General features: G+C 44.0%; 1 protein-coding gene and 1 long non-coding RNA gene across 2 annotated transcripts in view; both read right to left on the reverse strand.

The window, feature by feature from the left end:
- Window positions 1–21407, reverse strand: part of NTSR2 (neurotensin receptor 2) — a 117920-nt gene that overhangs the window by 32638 nt on the left and 63875 nt on the right. The gene's annotated exons all lie outside the window — the stretch shown is intronic.
- Window positions 19388–20460, reverse strand: LOC120936324. Its single transcript, XR_005748604.1, has 3 exons — window positions 20361–20460; window positions 19598–19798; window positions 19388–19514 (listed from the first exon to the last, which is right to left on the reverse strand). It is a non-coding gene; the product is annotated as an uncharacterized LOC120936324 (long non-coding RNA).

Raw genomic sequence — 21407 nt, forward strand, 5'->3', positions numbered from 1 at the left:
CGTCTATCGCCTCTAGAGCCAGCGGGGAACCTCGAGCCTGCAGAGGAATGGCATTGGCGGCAGCGAACTCACTATCAATGAAAAAACCACCAGCACCAGAGTCCACCAACGCCTGGGTCGTCACCGAGCCCCCGACCCAGGAGAGGACAACAGTGATCAGTGGTTTATCAACACGGGAAACCGGAGACGAGGAGACTCCACCCAAGATCTGCCCCCGACAGGATCTCAGGTGCGAGCATTTCCCGGACGTTTCGGACATGCCAACCGAAAATGCCCACCGAGACCACAGTACATGCATCGGCCCTCGCGTCTCCGGAGTACCCTCTCCCCCTCGGACAGGCGAGCAAACCCCAGCTGCATGGGTTCACCCCCAGACAAGTCAACCCCAGGAGGCGTGGGAGGAGAGGGAGGCACGGGTGGGACAGCAAACGTAGACAAAACTGTTAGGAGGCCTCCGCAGGCTCTCCTTAAAGGAAGGTCTCTCCCTGAGTCTGGTGTCAATCAAAATCAGGAAAGAAATAAGAGCCTCGAGCTCCACTGGTAGGTCCTTAGCTGCAACCTCATCCTTCAAGACATCCGAGAGACCATGAGAGAAAGCAGCGACCAGAGCCTCATTATTCCAGCCCACCTCTGCTGCCAGGGTACGAAACTCAATGGCGTATTCGGCTACGGATCGTGAACCCTGTCTGACGGACATAAGGAGCTTCGCAGCAGAGGCGGCGCGAGCCGGCACATCGAATACCTTCCGAAGAGAAGCAACAAAACCGGAAAACTTGGCAACCACCGGATTGTTGTTCTCCCATAAAGGGCTGGCCCAGGCCAAGGCCTTGTCCGAGAGCAGCGAGATCAAGAAGCCCACCTTTGATCTCTCAGTGGGAAAGGCATGTGGCAGCAACTCGAAATAAATGCCCACTTGGTTAAGGAAACCTCGGCACTGAGTTGGCTCTCCCCCAAATCGCTGTGGAAGGGGGGCAGAACCGATCATACCCCGAAACACTGCAGGCGCAACAACAGGTGTCGGGGTAGACTCTGGCGCAACAACCGGAGCGGCAGTAGGAGCGGGACCAGGAGCGACAACCGACCTATCGGCAACGGGAGCGAAATGAGCTGTGCGTTCAAGCAGGGTTTGCAACACCACAGCGAACTGACCCAACAGGGACTCCAGCTGATCAAGTCTGGCAACCAGCGTGGGTAGCGAGGATGGCCCTGTACCGTCAAAATTCATGGCTTGGTCCTAATGTTACGGAACCATGAACCAGACGTACAACAAGAGATAAGTGAAAATAAGAAGGCTTTATTGAAAATCAAGCTGTAAAGCAAAAGTCCAAACGCATGGTGAAACCGAAGCAGAGTCTTGCGAAGCCAGATGTCAGGAACCAGAAGGGTAGTCAGACGAAGCCAGGATCAGGAACCAGCAGGGAAGTCAGACGAAGCCAGGATCAGGAACCAGCAGGGAAGTCAGACGAAGCCAGGATCAGGAAGCAGCAGCAGTCTTAGAAGCATGTGAACACAGGAGGACCAAGCAAGGAACTGAAGCCACAGAACTCCTATATATATGAGCCAGGCATCCAGCTCCTCCCAGTGGGAAGGAGGAGCCGCAGGGTGGGAGGCTACAAGAGTCCCAGAAACCAAGATGGCCGCCAGCACATGTCAGGCCTCGTACACACGACAGAGAAACTCGACGTTCTTGGCACGTCGAGTTCCTCGTCGAGTTTTGGGATGAAGCCGCCGAGGAGCTCGGCGGGCCGCCTTCTCCCATAGAACAACGAGAAAATAGAGAACATGTTCTCTATTTTCTCGACGAGCTCCTCGGCGGCTCATCGAGCCAAAAGTGTACACACGACAGAGATTCTCGGCAGAATCCGGGTTTTGACCGAGTTTCTCGGTGAATTCTGCCGAGAAACTCTGTCGTGTGTACGAGGCCTCAAACGAAGGAGACAGGAGAGAGGTAAGACCATGACACTCAGTCTCCTGATCTCAATATCATTGAGCCACTCTGGCGAGATCTCAAACGTGCAGTTCATGCAAGACAGCCCAAGAATTTACAGGAAATATGCATATGCTAGAGCTCAGTATATGGGTAAAAAGGTACAATTAAAATGGAAAAAGTGAGTGAATATAGGACAAGTCCAGGGATAGAGGTTTATAAAATGTCCAGGTACATTTGAGACAATCTGCCTTTAAAGGTGGATGTTTATAACATCTCAGGGATAAGACCAACACTGATTGCACAGATTTTCAGATGAGTGAAGCCCGCTCTGGTAGACAAGACAAGAAAAAAAGCAGAATAGCGCCTCTGAGTGCAAGGTTTAATGTTTACAATACTGTAATATGTTGTCCAACACTTACATAGAAGTAAGGGATGACAAGCTCATGGAAGGTGAAATCTCTCGGATGGGTCTCTAACATCTCTGGCGTGTCCTGTATGAGGGGAGTGTCCAGCTGCAGTAACCACAATGTCCCTGGAGGAAGACGGCTAGTCCTCTCAATGGCTGGAGGAGATGGAGGTAGTCTGCTCTGTGAGCAAGCCTGTGAGCGTGTGACGTCACCGGAGTGTATCGCCCCCTTTCTTTCAGTATGGGCAATACGCTAAAGTTAGTGAGGAATGGGAGAGTTATTTTGCTCCCATTCGCAATTTGTTAAATTGCAGGGCTGCTGTCCTTTCAGAACTGTCTTGTAGGTCAGTCTGCGTTTCAGGGGTGCGATCCCACCCCTGGGCGACAGTTGGCGCTAGAGGGGTTCTGACAGAGCCACTTTTCCCCAGCAGCCAATTAGAGAAGTTTTGCCTCGCTGGGCATGCTGGGGAGGGGTATATCTGTGGCAGACGCCATTGATTTGTGTTCTCTTAGCGGGGTCCGAGTTCCAAGTGCGGCATCCACCTTCAGGGTGCGCGCATCCATGGACCCCGCCACCATGGCCTACCTGGCCGGAGTTGCGCACCATGCAGAGCTTCATCCCGATGATGAAAGGGGGCCCAGCGACCTGCTGGGTCCCAACCTTTGCTAAGAGGATCCTAAGCTGAGAGCTGTGCAGTGGGGTATCAGCTCAGGGAGAACCCAGAGAGAGGTTATCCAGGAGGCCTGAACAAACCATCGGGGATCTGGTCACCACGATACTGACAGGTACATTACAGCTGTCAACCGGTGACCTTAACTGAAATTTACTGGGAGGATTCGCTCAATCCAATTATTGCACCCTAAATCGCTAGGCCTGTGGCAGAGGTCCAGAGTCAGGCCTGTGGCAGAGGTCTGTTCCTCCCAGCGATTTACAAGTGACACTTCGGCTGCCAGGCTTGTGACAGAAGTCTGTCCGGGGGCACTTTACCCACTCTGGCTAGAGTGGCGACGAACTGATCTCTATTACAAAGAGCAGGACTGCTCTTTTTTCACATCCAAAACCTGATACTAAAGTTACTCTCATGCTTCATCAACCTTTCCTATCTTGTCTTATGTTGATGTTGCCCATGTTGGGCCTTGGAATAAAGCATTGAAAAAATCCAATTGATGACTGGACCTTCGCTCATTGCCTCAACTCAATAGCATCACCCCTAGACACCCTGCACGGTAACTCAATACGCCGATCCTACAAACAAACCAGCGGTTCCTGCGGGGGTAGCGCTACAGGAGTATGGGAGAAACACAATGCATTTCAGAGCATGCACAAGATTTACACAGATGTGCGCTCCTTTCTCATGTGTACAGGGAGAGGGAAGGAACAAACTTTAAATGTTCTGAAATAAGAGGAAATTAATTGGCCGATTAGCATAATTTTAACCACCAACTTGCCATTACACATGTTGAACTATGAAACTAATGTCATTGGTTGAATAAATTTATAAAACATATATGGTTTGTTAACTAATAATAGAGATAAATATTTTTTCATATGATCTATATAATAAGAATTAAAAAAAAAAAAAACGTGGGGGGAAGGATGTTAGGTTTATTTAATAAAAACATGGTTAATGATTAAAAACGTGGACTTGTTTCAATATTAGTTGTACAAAATGGCAGGTAATATATGCTCATATATGGTTGGGATTTGAACGATGTCAGTATACACAAAGAATGTGGGTGATAAAATAGAAGATTTGTTTAAAAATTTGTAAAAATGTATTATAAATTATTAATTAATGATTAAGAATTAATTGGTGCAGGACACAATGATGATTTATACAGAGGATAATGTAGAGGATTAATATCAACAATTTAATTGTAATGAGCAAATAATTTTACAATATATATTCATCAGAAGTATGTAAGAATGGCTATTACGCCGTAATAGTAAAGAGATATATAGCAAAATAATTATGCTAAATGAAATGAGATGTGGTAATACTGATATTAATGAATAGATAATTAGCAATGGTTAGAGGATATACACACACACACACACACACACACACAACGGGTGTACGTGGGGTGTTAAGACCTGCAGTGGGTATGGTACTGCGGCCTTCTTTCCATCCCTCAATCGCCGAGCATAAGTGATTATCGCTACCACAGGAGGTAAAGGGATAGTGGAGATGAATGCAGTTTCCAGGATTATTCTTCCCAATGGTTAGAATATTCCCCCAAACATGAGCCAAGACTTCATGAAGAGGGTACCAGGCATCGAAATAGCTTTATTGAAAGGCAGGTTCTTATATACACCAAAAAGAATACTTGCAGTAATCGGATGGACAATAACACACTCCATCCACAACAGCATACAATGGTTTACTAACGAGCCCCCCTCAATACACCTCTTTTAGGAGACAGACGTTCTGGGCCAGATCCACAAAAGAATTATGCCGGCGTATCTCTTGATACGCCGCATAATTTCAAATTTTGTATGTGTATGTTAAGTATTGCCGTCGTTCCCGCCTCGCATTTAGAATTTTTGAATTTAGAATTTTTTACGTTGTTTGCGTAAGTCGTTCGCGAATAGGGATTTGCATAGAATGACGTCACCGTCTTAAACATTGGCTTGTTCCGGTTTTCTATTTAGAGCATGCGCACTGGGATACCCCCACGGACGGCGCATGCGCCGTTAAAAAAAAACATTGTTTACGTCGGGTCACAGCATATTTACATAAAACACTCCCCCATTACATCCATTTGAATTCCGCGCCCTTACGCCGCCAAAGATGCACTACGCTGCCGTAACTTACGGCGCAAATTCTTTGAGGATTCGAAAAAAAAAATAAGTTACAGTGGCCTAGTGTATCTTAGATACGCTGCGCCCGGCGGAAAGATGCACCGAGGTACGTGAATCTGCCCCTCTGTCTCCGATATAATCCACATGAGTTAATTACTAGTCATTAACCCAGACGAGGTGACTCAGAGGTAAGCACTTCTCACCTGCTAAACAACACACATCTATCCTCAATAGAAATTCACACAATGAACAGTTCCTGAGAGCCAGACCAAGGTTCATTTACATGACACAGCAGACGACATTACCACAGCAAGCTTTTATAATACACCCGCCCTCCCTCTGCCTGGGAGATATTGAGATCAGTTAAGGAATAAACCAATTATCTCCAGGCAGAGAGCACACAATTTTTCCAAAAGTTGGAACACCCCTTTCCACACAAGGTATCCCTACAATTACATATGATAGCCCCGATCTGGGGGACCAACATATCCAAATTTCACCCAGATCGGTCCAGGGGTTCTTAAAAAACAAACCGAACCTATGAGAAAATACAGAATAAAGTCTATTTCCTTCACAGATGGGTGTACGTGGGGGAAGGAAAAGTATGACGTTAACAAAAAAAGGGAAATTAAGATGTTAAATAAAGCCAAACATTTCTCCAGATTATGCAAACATGAAACGTTCTGGATATATACTCTAGACACTCTTGCACCCAATGGGTTGAATGAAGAACTGGAAGTACTATAACATTTATTTCCATTTTTTGGAAACTTCATACTTTTCATTCAGTAAACACACATAATTGATAAAAAAAATGGCTTCAGCCAAACACTAACCATTCACATTCTCTGAAAAATGTCCAAGAAATCATAAATTCTGCCAGGATATGTAAACTCATGAGCATAACTGTATGCTTGCACATGATTGCTGCTATAGTATATGCTAGCAGAGCTTCAATGAATTCACTGTGTTCAGGGGAATTCTCTTGCCAAGTCATGTCTCCTTTTCCTGCTTACCATTCACAAGACACATAGCTCTTGTGAACCTGTTAAAGTAATTTTCCCTAGAGTTGGACTTTAACCACTTAAGGACCCCTTCACGCCGACATACGTCGGCAGAATGGCACGGCTGGGCACAAGCACGTACCTGTACGTGGCTCTTTAAGGCCCAGCCGTGGGGTTGCAAGCGCGCCGCCAGCGGCGTGCTCATGACCCGGTCTGAAGCTCCGTGACCGCGCCCGTGGGACCCGCGGACCTGATCGCCGCTGGTGTGCCGCGATCAGTCACCGGAGCTGAAGAACGGGGAGAGGTGTGTGTAAACACACCTTCCCCATTCTTCATTGTGGCAATGTCAGTGATCGTCTGTTCCCTGATATAGGGAAAGACGATCACTGACATCACACGTCCAGCCCTGCCCCCTACAGTTAATAACACATATGAGATCACACTTAACCCCTTCAGTGCCCCCTAGTGGTTAACTCCCAAACTGCAATTGTCATTTTCACAGTTATCAGTGCATTTGTATAGCACTTTTCACTGTGAAAATGACAATGGTCCCAAAAATGTGTCAAAATTGTCTGATGTGTCTGCCATAATGTCGCAGTCATGAAAAAAAATCGCTGATCGCAGCCATTAGTAGTAAAAAAAAAATTATTAATAAAAATGCCATAAAACTATCCCCTATTTTGTAAAAGCTATCAATTTTGCGCAAACCAATCGATAAACGCTTATTGTGATTTTTTTTAACAAAATTAGATAGAAGAATACATATCGGCCTAAACTGAGGAAAAAAAATGTTTTTTATATCTTTTTTGGGGATATTTATTATAGCAAAAAGTAAAAAATATTGATTTTTTTCAAAATTGTCGCTCTATTTTTGTTTATAGCGCAAAAAATAAAAACTACAGAGGGGATCAAATACCACCAAAAGAAAGCTCTATTTGTGTGAAAAAAAGGACGCCAATTGTGTTTGGCAGCCACGCCACACGACCGCGCAATTGTCAGTTAAAGCGATGCAGTGCCGAATCGCAAAAAGAGGCAAGGTCCTTAACCTGCATAATGGTCCGGGTCTTAAGTGGTTAATTAATAAGTGCACATTTAAAGGGCACCTATTGTTTTGCACCCTTGCTCTGACCTAAACTAGAGGCATACTTACATCCAGCCACACCTTCTGGTCCCCTGGCCACGCCTGCACATTGCTGACCAATAGACTTCTTAGGCTGTCTCTGAAGACATTTGTGGGGCTGTAACATGCAGGCATTGTCAGGATACAAAACATCACTGGAAGCTGTGGCCATCACCATGTATCTGTGGAGGATTGGATTGAATGGTTTAGGTCAGGGAAAAGGTTCACAAAGAATAAGTGCACATATTCTTTAAGAAGTACATAACTGTACATACTGTAAGTGGTCCCTACAGTGAACTAGATGTTGAGTTATTCACTTTAAGGTCATCCCAGAGGACAAGGGGGCACTATTTATGTCTTGAGGAAAAGAGATTTAATCTCCAAATACGGAAAGGCTTCTTCACAGTAAGGGCTGTAAAAATGTGGAACAGACTCTCCCAGGAGCTGCTTCTGGCCAGCTCAGGACATTGTTTTAAAAAAGGCTTGGATTTTCCTAAATGCTCATTATATAACTATTATTATTACTATATTTAAAGGTAAAGTTGATCCAGGGAATATCACATTGCCTCTTAGGGGATCAGGAAATAATATGTTTCCCCTGATGGAGCAAATTGGATCATGTGGATATTTTATGTAAATTGTGGAGGTTTTTGATTTGTGTGCGTTTGGGTTTTATTTATTTGTTTTTGTTTTTTCTTCTATGTGTGTTGAACTGGATGGACTTTTTTCAACCAGACTAACTATGTAACTATGTAACTATAAGCAAGTCCCAGCAGCAGTCAGTAATTTCTCTCTCCTCTTTGAACTATTTTTCCTGGCAGTAGAAAATACTGACATAATGATAATTATAACACAGCAGGTATACCTGCTCCTGTTACACAGTACAGTGAAAAGCCTTCATACATTAACATCAATTAATTTATTTCATCTTCATAAGTAGGTCACCAGCTGCCTAGATACAGCATATACTGTATTAATCACTAATACAAACAATAACTAATTAAAATAGTATTGGTAAAAATATATATAAAATGACATAGAAATGCAATAGTTGCCACCATTATAAAAAAACATTTCCAGGGATACTTCTGAGTGGAAATGACACAGAGGGCTTAATTTACTGAAGACGTATAAGCTCTTCACTTAGCAAAATGAATTAGGTAAATCTGTGCTGGCTTCAATCATCCCATCATGTGCTTGGAACTTTTTTACATTTTTGTGATTGGGTTATAGTTGCAAAGTGAATTTGTATCACATTCTGTAAGGTACAGTACCTGTGGTAGGTAGTGTCCGAAGTGGAGCTTGTATGCTGAGTCAGGCAGGTCAAATCAGCAACAGATCAGGCAAAGCAGTACAAAATCGAAATACAAAGAACGGTCAGACAGGCGGAGGTGAAGTTCCAAATCAGCAAGCTGGAGAATGGTCAAGAATTCAGGCAGAGGTTTAATACACGGTAGTCCAAATCACAGAGTTATCAATACACCCAGGGAGCTAGTCCAAACAAATGGGAATTGAGAAACAGGAAGTACTGCTATTTATGGACTGCTTGATTGTACATTGTCCGGAGCTGGCAGCAGGTGGGGTTAGTGAATTCAAGGCAATGCATCAAGCTGGGAGAACTATACAATAACTCCAGAGCTCCTCTGTGGCACAACAGCTAAGACTGCAGTTGTGGGACCAAGAACATCTGGGTTTGAAGACACCCAGATACATGACAGGGCCCCCTCCTCAGTGGACCCCCAGCGGGGCTTAGTGGGAAAGGAGGCATGGAAGTCTCGAATAAGAGCAGGGGCATGCAAATCTACCTTCCAATGAGCCAGATACCGTAGGCCACGACCCTGCCTTCTAGAATCGAGAATCTTAGAGACTTCAAATTCATTTTGTCTATCAACAAGAATAGGAGGAGGTAGCTGTTGCGTTCTGGAGTAGCGCTTGAAAATTGACTTTTTGAGGAGGGAAACGTGGAATACGGGATGTATCTGGAGAGAAGGGGCAATTTCAACTAATAGGAGACTGGCCCGACTCGAGCAATAATTCTGTAATGCCGTGTACACGCGGTCAGAATTTCCATTGAAAAAAGTCAAATGGGAGCTTTTCATCGGATATTCCGACCGTGTGTATGCCCCATCTGACTTTTTCCGTCTGAATTTCCGACGGACTTAGATAAAGGTTCTAAAAATTTCTATCGGAAAATCCGTTTGTCTGTATGGAATTCACTAGTATGCACTAAAAACCATGCATGCTTGGAATCAAGTCGACGCATGCTCGGAAACATTGAACTTCATTTTTCCCGGCTTGTCAAACTGTTGTATGTCACCGCGCTCTTGACGGTCGGAATTTGGTATGACAGTGTGTATGCAAGACAGCTTGAGCGGAATTCCGTCAGAATTCCGTCGGAAAAACCATCCAAGTTTATTCTGACGGAAAAAACGGTCGTGTGTACAGGGCATACGGTTTTAAATAGCCTAAAATGGAAGGGGAGTTACATACTGGCTACGGCAGATGTAACATCTTTCTAAACCATCATCTCGCATTAACATGGCCATGAGGCTGTGGATCATTTTCTCAGCTCATGTGACCTGCTGGATGTTCAGAGAGAATTTTTATTAAGGCTCTTGGATTTTGCAATGGGCCATAATTATTTTTGGTTAGGAGGAACTTATTATTTACAGAATAGAGGTGTGGCCATGGTCATGACCATGACCAAGTTTTCCCTGAGCATGACCAACCTCTTTATGGCCAGAGAAGGATGTCGTCTATCAGAGGCCTGGACAGGAGCTGATTCTCTGGAAAAGGTATATAGACGACATCCTCCTCCTCAGGGATGGCAACATTAAAACGCTTGACCTGTATATAGCCGAACTGAATGCCAATGATAAGGGTGGAGAAATCTATGCTCGGAAGTGGGAGCAAATACCTGGATTAGACAGGTATCTGCTCCCCCCTTCCCCCTGAAAAGGTGCCAAATGTGACACCAGAGGGGGGAGGAATGCAAAAAGTGGAAGTTCCATTTTTGGGTGGAACTCCGTTTTAAGATTCACTATAAGTATTGATGCTTCTTGTCAATGGAGTGCATAACTATTTCCTGTTTCCTGTCATGGGAAATCAGTAGATCCTCTATTGCTTCCTGATTCCTGTTGTTGGAACGCAGGCAATGCTCGCCCACTAATTAGCCATCCCCTATATACATCAAGCATAGCGCACGTCAAGCCAAATCCAAATACTGACACCAGTTGGAGTGTAACACATTGAAATAATATCAAAGATAGGTTTCCAGGGTCTGGTTCATGCGTTTGGGTTGACCATCTGTTTTAGGGTGATGTGAGGTAGAGAGTGAGAGGGTTACTCCCAGTTTCTTGCAGAACGCTCTCCAGAATCGGGAAACGAACTAGGATCCGTGGTCTGAGACGACATTGGTAGGTATGCCATGATGTTTCACAATATGGGAAAGGAAGAGAGTAGACAGTGCTTCCGCTGTAGGTAATCCAGGGAGCGGTACAAAATGAGACATTTTGGAAAAGTGATCCACTATGACCCATATAGCAGTCATGCCCTCGAACTTGGGTAAGTCTGTAATGAAGTCCATAGTCAAATGGGTCCAAGGCTGGTGAGGTAGAGGAAGTGGTTGTAACAGTCCAGTAGTGGGGTACTTTATTAGCAGCACAAGTTGAACAGGCAGCCACATAGTCAGTAACATTGTTTTTCATATGAGGCCACCAGACATGATGCTGCAAGGTCTTAGGAGTGATGGTGACACCAGGATGACCAGATAACACACCATCATGTGCCCAGAGGAGTACAGGTTTTCTGAGACTAGGGGCTACGAACAGGCATCCTGGTGGTATCTTAAAGTCTTGGGGAACATGATTCTGGGTTTCATGTAACTGTTGGGAGAGAAACATAAAGATCCGTGTGACAATTTTGTAAGGTGGGATTATATACTGCTCGGTAGGTTGATCTTCTTCCGAAATAGCGAACTGTCTTGAAAGAGCACCAGCTTTCCTATTTTTATGCCCAGGGGCAAAAGAAAGAACAAAATTAAAACGTGAGAAAAACAGAACCCATCGAGCCTGATGTGAATTCAAACGTTTAGCAGTCTGAAGATACAGCAGGTTTTTATGGTCAGTCAGGATAGAAAAAGGCTTGGGAGCCCCTTCCAGAAGATGTCGCCTTTCATACAATGCCAATTTGATGGCCAATAGTTCTCGATTCCCAACATCATAATTTATCTCTGCTGGAGCAAACTTTATAGAAAAAAATGCCACTGGATGGATTATACCAGACTTAGGCTGTCTCTGGGACAGCAAGGCTACCTGCTCCTCCTAGAAAGCATCAACCTCAACAATGTACTGGAGATTGGGATTTGGATGCTGAAGAACTCGAGCCTTGCTGAACATGTCTTTTAATTGCTGGAAAACTGATTCCACTTCTGAGGACCACACCTTGCAATCTGTACCTTTCTTAGTCATAGCAGTAAGGGGGGCAGCAATGGAGGCAAAACCTTTGATGAAGCATCTGTAGTAATTTTCATACCCTGGAAAGCTTTGGAGCCCTCTTAAAGTGGTCGGTTGAGGCCATTGCAGGACAGTAGAAAGTTTTTGAGGGTCTATTTTGGAAACTGACAGCACTTATATTGTATCCAAGGAAAGGTATACGGCTTTGATGGAAACTGCATTTCTTAATCTCCGCGTAAAGGTGGTTTTCTCTCAGTCATTGTAATATCTGCTCTACATGTGAGATGTGCTCTAGATTAGTCGAATTAATTGCGTAGTCAAAAGAACGATATGGAGGTAAAACCTCTGCCTTTTGCTTGCAAAATACATCTTCAAACTCATGGTATTTGCGAGGCAAGGTAGGTGGGATGGCCACGGGAACATAACAGACAACCAGAAAGTCTTTTGGGTTGAGACAAACAGTTTAGATAACATGATGGCCCCCAAGAGGTTAGTTCTCCATGTTCCCAATCAAAAGAAGGGTTGTGTTGTAACCATGGGTAACCAAGGATAACGGGCAGAAGTGGAGAATCAATAACAGACAATACGATTAACTGTTTGTGGAGTGCGCCTACCTGAAGGGTGATTGTTGTAGTCTTAAACTTTACAAGGCCATCTCCCAACGGTTGTCCATTCAGGGTGGTGATGCTCAGGGGTCTAGACTTATGAACAAATGGGATATTATTTTCCTTAGCAAAAGTGTAGTGCACGAATATTCCAGCGGCTCCAGAATCCACAAAAGCCTCACAGAAGGCAAGTTTAGAGGCTAAGTGGATAATTGCGGGAACGGTAATCTTGGTCTTGGAGGATATACCTGTAAGGTCTAACCCAGCTCCTCCAAGACTGGTTAGACCCTGCCTTTTACTAGACGGAAAGGGCAGACAGATAACAAATGTCCTTTAAGTCCATAGTACAGCCATAGGCCCAATGCATGCCTCCTTTGTTTTTCTGACTCTGTAAGGTGGAGACGGCTGACTTTCATGGGTTCCACAGGTGCCCGGGTTCAACTGAGATTTCAGGTTCTGGATGAGTTGGTGCTTGGAAGTTAGGGGCCAAACGGTAAAGTGGCCTAGGAAGCTAGCGAGTTCTAAGTCTCTCTTGGCACCTTTCATGATACCGGACATCCAGATGAACACACAGCTCTATGAATTTTCTGGGGAATCCTCATAGACTAATTCGTCCTTGATGCGATCTGTAAGAACTTTTTGGAAGGCTGCACAAAATGCCCTTGAGTCCCAATTAGTCTCAGCAGCCAGGGTACAGAACTCAATAGCATACTCAATAGAATCCTGGCACAGGATTTTTTTAAGGTTGTCCTCTGAGCAGGACACCAGTGTTAATTTTAGCAGAACATTTTAACTTAGTCCCATTTTAGTCCTCTGTAAGTGTTTTAGTCGACTAAATATTCAGTACCTTTTAGTCGACTAAAATCTCCAGTACAATTTAGTCAACTAAAATCAAATGGGTTTAGTTACATTGTAATGCATTATTTAGGCATTTCTCTACACTTTGCAAACACATTATATACTCCTGGAGTGAAAATGGTATTATTATTTATGGTATTAAGGTTTGAATATGCACTACAGACACAGATTTAATCTGTATATAAGGTCTTCAGAGGGGTTGTAAAGGTTTGTTTTTTTATTTTCTAAATACAGTAGGTCCCTTTAAGCTAGTGCATTGTTGGTTCACTTACCTTTTCTTTCAATTTCCCTTCTAAAAAAGTTTTATTTTGTCTGAATTTCTCACTTCCTGTTCCTCCTCAGTAAGCTTGCCCCCATCATCCGAGCCATTCTGGCTGGGGGTTAGTCAGCGTACTCGCCCCCTCCCTTGGGACTACGTCCCTGTGGGGAGACGCTGTGAAAACAGCAAAGCAGGCGGAGCTCTGTGGAGATTCTGAGGGTTAACGTCCCTGCCTAAAATTTTCATTTATTTTTAATTTGTTGACGAAAACTGAATTGTTTTTCGTCATAGTTTTCATCAGTGGACGAAAATGTGGTGTACTTCTTTTTTGTTTTTGTCACTGTAGAAATGAAAAAATTATGCTGATGGAAATTATGACTAAACATATTCGTTGACAAAATTAATACTGCAGGACACCAGTATCCAGGAAGCTTATACTCTATGGCTTGATTTACAAAAGGCAATGGGCTGTTCACTTTTCAAGGAAAGTTGCACTTTGCAAGGGAATTTGCACCACAGCTTTGTGAACGAGGTAAAACTCTTCTGACTTCCAGCATCTAAACAGGTACATACGAAAATGCTGTATTTAAAAAAAAAATTTTTTCATCTGACTGGGTATTCTTTGCAAAGTGAAGCTTCACCATATTCATTAAGCTCTGGAGCAAATTACTTTGCAAAGTGAACAGCCTATTTCAAACAGAAAATTTCCCAGCACAATTACCAGCTAGCCTGAAAAAAATAAAAAATAAAAAGAATTAACCCTGTCTAACAGTTCATGTTAAAACAGAGGGTTTCGTTGCACACATTTGCAGCTTGTTGGCCTTCAAGACATATGCTGGCCAAGTCTCCTATAGAATAACAGTCAACTGCCTTTGGTAAGGTTTTGGGCAAGCATGCTGGAAAACCCGATTAGCGCTCTTAGCCAGGGGTGAAGAGCACTGTTTGGAGTTTTCTGGTGGAGGGGGGAGTGGGAGTGGGCATCCTCCCGTCAGAACACAACAGCTCAGCAGAGGAGATCGCTGTACTAACGTCAGATTGTTAGTACAGTGGTTTTGACCAGAGCTGTTAGGTTAATTCAACCCTTTGGGTTGAATGAAAAAAAAAAAAAAAAAAAAATAGTAGTGTGTACCAGGAAATAGACTAATCACTTCAATGAAGCTAAAGCTAATTGAAGTCAGTAATTTGCACACTTCAGTCCAGTTAATTAAATGAGTTTGGAGGTGTGAGTTTGATATAAGACATTTTAAGATTGCTGTTCAGAATGTAGCCAGGTGCTGGGCTACAGCAATATGGAGATGGAGACATTGCTCTTTATTCTTCTCTCCCTCTACTGAGATAATAATGTTATGCTGCAACATCCTCCTCCAGCCAGTAGGAGAGCTGAAGCCAAGCAAGCCCATAGATTCTATACAGAGCGCTGAGAATCCTGGGAGTTGTAGTTGGAGACAGCAAATACTGAAGCAGTATACAGTAATTGTTACACTATAGTGATTACACTACAGATCCCAATAGGCACTGTGTAGTAGGAGAAGTGGAGGGATGATTTGTATTAAACTGTCTGAGAAAGTTCTTCCTCTTGGCATTAATAGAGTTAGAGAATACCTCTGTTTGAATATTCACCTGCCAGCTGGAGATCATATCAGTAGAGATCCATGCCAAGACTGGGAGTGAAGACATCGGGGGGCTTTTCAGTATCACCCACATCATGGCACCTGTACCACTGCTGCAGGGAGACTGGAGCATCTAATCACCCTCTGCTTCCCACCACTGACCGTAGGAGGCTTTTAGGGAGAGACAGATGGCCCCTCCCCTTCTGCAGTGAGAGCTCACTGCAGCATTTTAAGGACTGGTGAGAGAGCTATTTGCAGGGGCGGACTGACCATTCAGGCACTCGGGCACTGCCCGAGGGCACCATGCCACTAGGGGGGCCCCATCAGGGTTACCTGCCTCAGTAAAACCAGGGACAGTATGTATAAATCTGTGGTTTTTTTTAAATCTCAAGATTATAGCTGCCCCGCCTCTCTAGTACCTTTTTAGTGTATGTATGTGTATTCTGTGTGTGTATATTGTGTGTCTGTGTGGCCCCATAACCTCCTATTGCCCGGGGGCCCCATAATCTCCTATTGCCCGGGGCCCCATAATCTCCTATTGCCCGGGGCCCCATAATCTCCTATTGCTTGGGGGGCCCATAATCTCCTATTGCCTGGGGGCCCCATGAGTTGTCAGTCTTCCCCTGGCTATTTGCATTTTGCTGATACTGCTAGCGGGGACTGAACCACTCAGAGCAGTATACCCAATCCATACTGGAATCTATACTGCACTTATTCCAAACATAGACTGCACCTATACCAATGCTATACCACAATATGCCGAACCTTTACAGCATATGAATCATCTGTTTGAGACTATACCATATCTATACTGTATCTGTACTGCATGCAGGTTAACTGGGGCTATTTTTAAGTACACTGACCCTCATAAAGGGCCCCAACGATAGCTGTCAGACGTGACAAAATAATCTGGCCCCAACATGGAGGCCACAATTGCAAGTGATGTAGTTTCTTTCAAGAAGCAAATAGCAGAGCTGCAAGAGCCGAACTGAAAAGTGTGGTGAAAGGGCAACAGGAGGAAATTGCTGAACTTACATTCCTGAGATGATGATAATGTATGTATGCCTCTACCAATCAAGATCTCGAAGAGACCATCGCCATTATAGAGGTTTCCCACTTAAGCCCTGAGCCTGTTTTTCAGATTCGGTGTTTACAAGACTAAAACAGTTTTTTTTGCTAGAAAATTACTTAAAACCCCCAAACATTATATATATTTTTTTCTAACACCATAGAGAATAAAATGGCGGTCATTGCAATACTTTTTGTCACACCGTATTTGCGCAGCGGTCTTACAAGCGCACTTTTTTTGGAGAAAATTCACTTTTTTGAATAAAAAAATAAAACAATAAATTTGGCCCAATTCTTTTATATATTGTGAAAGATAATGGTACGCCGAGTAAAATGATACCCAACATGTCATGCTTAAAAATTGCGCCCGCTCGTAGCATGGCGTCAAACTTTTACCCTTAAAAATCTCGATAGGCGACGTTTAAAAAATTCTATAGGTTGCATTTTTTGAGCTACAGAGTAGGTCTAGGGTTAGAATTATTGCTCTCGCTCTAATGATCGCGGCGATACCTCACTTGTGTGGTTTGAACACCGTTTTCATATGCGGGCGCTACTCACGTATGCGTTCGCTTCTGCGCGCGAGCCCGTCGGGACGGGGCGCTTTAAAAATTAATTTTGTTTTCTTATTTATTTTTATTGATTTTATAATTTTTTACACTGAAATAAAAAATAAATAAAAAATGTATCACTTTTATTCCTATTACAAGGAATGTAAACATCCCTTGTAATAGAAAAAAGCATGACAGGTCCTCTTAAATATGAGATCTGGGGTCAAAAAGACCTCAGATCTCATATTTAGACTTCAATGCAAAAAAAAAAAAAAAAAAATGGAAATTTTGTCATTTAAAAAAATGACAACAAAAAAAATTCTCTTGAAAGACGCTGGGCGGGACTGACGTTTTGACGTCACTTCCGCCCAGCAATGCTATGAGGAGGGTGGGGGCCATCTTGCCCTCACTCGCATCCTCACACAGTAGGCAGCAGCACCCGATCGCCTCCGCCGCTACCGACGGCTCCAGTAAGCGGCGGAGGGCGCGGGAGAGTGGCGGGAGGGGGGGCCCTCTCCCGCCACCAATAACAGCGATCTCGCTGTGAATCCGCCGCGGAGACTGCCGTTATCGTTTACAGGACCGCTCACTGAAGAGATGGATGTCTCGGTTGTGGCAGCAGCTGCTGCCGTTACCGAGATATCCATCTTTAAATACAGGACGTATATATACAGTGGGTGGTCGTTAACCGGTTAATCAATGTCACATATATTTCCAAATAGAACCCGCTGCATTTACCTTTGAGACAAAGAAGATATTGTTGTTATCAACCTCCTGACAAAAGAAGCCCTAGTTTGCGCCTCTCTTCATGTAGAACAAGATAGCATAGCCATGAATAATTTTGAGTCTTTTGTGACCGTGATGGGCCAGGTTTTTGATGATTCCGACTGCTGCACTATTGCCGAAGCAAAGTTGCATAGTAACTGTAAGGGGCTCTGTTGCTGAATACACAGCTGGATTCTAACATTGGATTTCAGATGCCACTTGGAATTCAGCAGCGCAAAAAAGTGAGTTCTGCCAAGGGCTCTCTGAACAGGTAAAAGATGAGCTTGCCAAATTAGAGACTCCTAATGATCTCAAGGCTTTCATCCAATTATGCATCTGAATTGATCAGAGATTTACAGAAAGGAGGAAGGAAACACTGGGAGTGTTTACAAGTAATGCTGGCATGCATTTCTCTGCTGGTCAGTTCATTCATAAGGATTCAAAGGTTTCTCTGCATTCTAACATTTCTGAACCTATGCACCATGATGCTATTAAAAGATCCAATTCTACTCATGAGAAATAGAAAATTGTAGAGAATCTGTGCACAATGCATTTTTTTTACCAAAAATATGTAGAAAAATACGTATTGGCCTAAACTGACGGAAAAAAATGTTTTATATATTTTTGGGGGATATTTATTATAGCAAAAAGCTAAAAATAGTTTTTTTTTTCAAAATGTAAATTTATAGCGCAAAAAAAGGTGATCAAATACCACCAAAAGAAAGCTCTATTTGTGGGGGGAAAGGACATCAATTTTGTTTAAGAGCCACGCTGCACGCATCGCACCGCGCAATTGTCATTTAAAGCGACGCAGTGCCAAATCGCAAAAAGCGGCCTGGTCTTTGACCAGCAAAATGTTCCAGGGCTTAAATGGTTACATTTCCCAGCAAAGTTAAAAGAGTTGCTGCTACTGATGTTATAGTGCTTGAACAAATACATTTCATTACCCAGTCTATCTCTCCATTGATCCATGTAAAAAATAAAGTGAATTCTCTACTATCTCATTTAGTCATCCCTGCTCTGCTATGCTGGACCTTGGAGCCCCAGGGAACTTTATGGACATAGAATTTACCCAAAGCAATAGTATTCAAACCAGAAATCAGTCCACCCCTACTGATATGGAGATGGCTGATTCATCTTTTTTCATCAGGAACTGTTACCCATGAAACATCGTGAGACTATAAGCTTGCAACTGTATACGTCGCCCACATTTCCTGTCATCCTGGGCTTTCCTTGGTTTTCTACCCGTACATTTTGCATCCCTCCACTGCAATAAACATTAGAGAACCTTATCAAACAAGTTCTCCATTAACCCCCCTGGCGGTATTCCCGAGTCTGACTCGGGGTGAGATTTTTTGGCTACGATCGGTAACCCCGAGTCAGACTCGGGCTCGCCTCGCTGCAGCCACAGACAAAGTTACTTACCTTGTCCCTGGATCCTGCGATGCCACCGCGCTGTGCGAGCGAGACCTCGCTCAATTCACACAGTGTCCTCCTGTGCCGCCGATCTCCGTTCCCTGCGACGTTACGATGCATGGGAGTGGAGAACTGCGCCAAATTCAAAAAAGTAAACAAACACATTACATACAGTATACTGTAATCTTATAGATTACAGTACTGTATGTAAAAAATACACACCCCCCTTGTCCCTAGTGGTCTGCCCAGTGCCCTACATGTTCTTTTATATAATAAAAACTGTTCTTTCTGACTGCAAACTGTAGATTGTCCATAGCAACCAAAAGTGTCCCTTTGGCTGAGGAAAGACACATAAGCGAAGAGACAAGAACGCTGCGAACCCCAAGATTGAATCGTGTAGAAAAAGGAATTTACCCCACGGGGCTTTGGACAGCAAAGGTATAAAAGTGTAACAAATGTAATATAATAAAGCATGGTTTATTTTATGGTTGTCAATAACATACATTTTAAATGCAATAACAATTAAAAGAAAACCCTTACGGATCTGGTGATACAATACATATTCCACAATATTGGACAAATGTATACAACATTGCTTTATGCTGTGTGATGTGCGTTCCCCGACGCGTTTCGACCTCTAAGTGGTCTCTTCAGGGGGATGGTTGATTCTACAAAAATATACATGACATAAATTTGCGATCAAAAGAGTATAAATATAAATCACATAGATTGACCCAAGAATAAGGTTTACCGTTAACGAATGAAGTGGGTTTTGTAATGACCAGAGATGTGCAGAGCCGTTACGAAATCCGAAGGGAGCGCCACCTACAACCCCATGGGGGAGAGAGGGAAACCAAAACAGACCCCAGGGGGGTTGCAAGGAGCCGCACAGTGGGCGCCCTCCGAAGATCAGGGGAGCCGGTGCCTGCAGAGTGCCCCCAATGGGTTAGCCCTGTGTAATTGAAGAGAATTAGAAATATTAAATCATAGCATATTGTGCTAAAATGTAGGATTATCTGTGGGTAAGGCATGTATGTAAAAAAGAGGGACTGGCAGCAGGTTTGTAATCTTATCTGAGAAAAAAAAAAAAAAAAAAACACATTTTTTCTTTTTTTCATCTTTATTGAATTAGATCTACTCATTGATGACCCGAAGGGGTAACTAGTCAATGAATAATGGTCAGGAATTGATGTGTATATTAAGGTACTTAATATAAAAATAGTATAAGAGTGCTCCATTGGCAGACAAAAGTGATTAAGAGACTTTATTAGTCTGGTAAAGAGTGCGTGTCCATGGGTGGGGATGTGTGAGACACATTACAATGTGTATGTTATGTGGACCATCAAGGAATATGTGGATACATATGGTGATAGTAAAAATGTTGGAAATATATGAAAATAAATAAATAAATAAATAAATAAATAAATAAATAAATAAACAAGAAAACAAAAAGAAGGGGAGAGTGAAAGTTGAAAAATCAACATAGGAGTGTACTAATAAAAGGGTGCTGTTACCTGATAAGGGATTAAATGGATATGAGTAGGTAAATTGTGGGCTTGTAGAGCTTGTTGTTGAGTATTCAGATCTAGGCTGCAGACAGTGCAGGGAAGACCCAGGCTTTCAATGTTGGAGGAGATAAAAGGAATGAACTGCTGTCCATGCTCAGCTGCCTGGAATCAAGACTTGACTCACAGGCAGACTGTCCTTTATATGCCAGTGGGCGTGGCCATGAATGGGGGCTTAACACTGCTGTCCATGCTCAGCTGCCTGGAATCAAGACTTGACTCATAGGCAGACTATCTTTTTTATGCCAGTGGGCGTGGCCATGAGTGGGGGCTAAACACATGCTGGCTCCAGGCTTCCCCATAGATCACGGAGATGACGTAAGGGCCGCTACACGAGCAGCCCTGGTGCGGCTCCCTCGGCGCTCCGGAAGGTCGGGGGACTCCGACCACTGTCGTCACCCCCGTCGCAAGCTGCATGACGTCGTGGCGAGCCGCGCACGCCGGCGCCTCATGCGCGCGCAGCCCGCCACGGCCATACGGGGATGATCGCAGAACGCCGCCGGCAAGGCAAAGCTCAGTGGGCGGTCGAGAACCCCCGGCCGCACCCGAGCAGAAAAAGGGGGGGGTTTGGAATGTGAAACACTCCACCGCCCCCCACCACCTTGCCGGGAACCCCCATGGGACCGCGGAAACCCCCCCCCCCCACCCGGGGGCACAGAGCGGCTACAATAAAAACTGGTTGCAAACATGGCAATAATGCACATGATGGTGTAGAACGGTGTCATAAAATGCATGTGAACTATACATCAGAAATATTTACATGAGCTGTGTGCCAATTCCATATCATGAAAACCCATGCGTGTGTGATCCCCAGCAGATACCCCTATGGGTGTCTGAGCAGAAATGCAATTCAGAAGTACGTGGTAGATGCTTACTGATGCGTGGGGAGAAGAGAGAAGAAAGGAATCATTCACTCTAGTCCCACAAGTAATGGGTGTCTTATCTATGGTGAGAAACACCCATAAGTAATCCTTGAATAAATGTCAAGGTGCAAGT

This window comes from Rana temporaria, chromosome 4 (genome assembly GCF_905171775.1).
Source record: "Rana temporaria chromosome 4, aRanTem1.1, whole genome shotgun sequence".
Taxonomy (NCBI): Eukaryota; Metazoa; Chordata; class Amphibia; order Anura; family Ranidae; genus Rana; species Rana temporaria.